Raw genomic sequence first — 1,107 nt, 5'->3', positions numbered from 1 at the left:
TTAAGACATGCAGAAATATCAAGCTGGCATTTGATGAAGAAATCTGGAACTCAAAAGGGGTGTGGATTAGAGACATAAATTTTGGAATAGATGTAGCATAGGTAATATTTAAAACTATGAGAATAAGGGAGAGGAATCAAGGACAGACTGACTCAAGGAGAGGAAGAAAATAAGAGAGCTCAGAACTAAGACTGGCCAATCCTAATGTCCTTAAAGAGAATGAGAAGAAGGGATCAGAGACAGTAGAAAAATTGAGAGTGTAGTGAGGTGGAGACCAAGAGAGAGAGGTTCAAAAAAGCAGTAGGAGGTCAACAGTGTCGGATGCTGCTGAGATGTTTCACACAACGAGGATCAAAAAACCCCTCAACCAGGTTGAGACCCCGCTCCTCCACTTGCAAACTTTCTGTTGTTCAGAGAGTCACCTAACATATTTGAGTCTCAATTCCATCATCTGTAAAATGATGCTTATGAACGGTGGTGTTGGACGGTGGGTCAGGAGGGAACGGGCATTCCATCAAGCGCTGTAAGGTGGTTGTGTGGAGGAGAGGCTGGAACAGATGATTTCCCACCAGCTCTAAAAATCTAGGAGGTCTGAGAATACAGATGATATTTAACCTCACAGGGCAGACGAAGGGATTTTCTGAGTCACTCTGTAAACTACTAAGTGCTCGGTAAATATAAGGTATTATTTCTGTTTACTGAGACTCTAAGTGTCAAAGAGAATTTTTGTTGGATACTTGCTGTGGCAGCTGTGCTTTAAGGCAGACATGACCATGATGGGGATTCCGTGCTGAAGAAGCTGGAGCCGGGACTGTCGGGGCTGTGATCCCGAGTGTTAGAGCATTGGCACCTTAGGAGATTAGAGGTCCCCGAGGCTTTGAGATTCCCTGCTGCTGGTGCTATTAAGTGATAGCCACTGGGAAATTTTGCCTTGTCCTCATACCGCAGAACCATCTGGAAATGATGAATAATCCAAGGCCCCCAGTACGGCGGTGAGCTCAGGACCCCATACAACCATCCCCTCAGCATAATTCTCAGACCCCCCACCCCTGTCCCTGTTATTTAATGCTGTGTAGGGAGATGGAGGAAAGCAGAGGAAGATCCCCA

The sequence above is a fragment of the Equus caballus genome, chromosome 19, assembly GCF_041296265.1.
Source record: "Equus caballus isolate H_3958 breed thoroughbred chromosome 19, TB-T2T, whole genome shotgun sequence".
Lineage (NCBI taxonomy): Eukaryota > Metazoa > Chordata > Mammalia > Perissodactyla > Equidae > Equus > Equus caballus.
The sequence above is the reverse complement of the archived record's forward strand: the minus strand, read 5'-3'. Positions refer to the sequence as shown.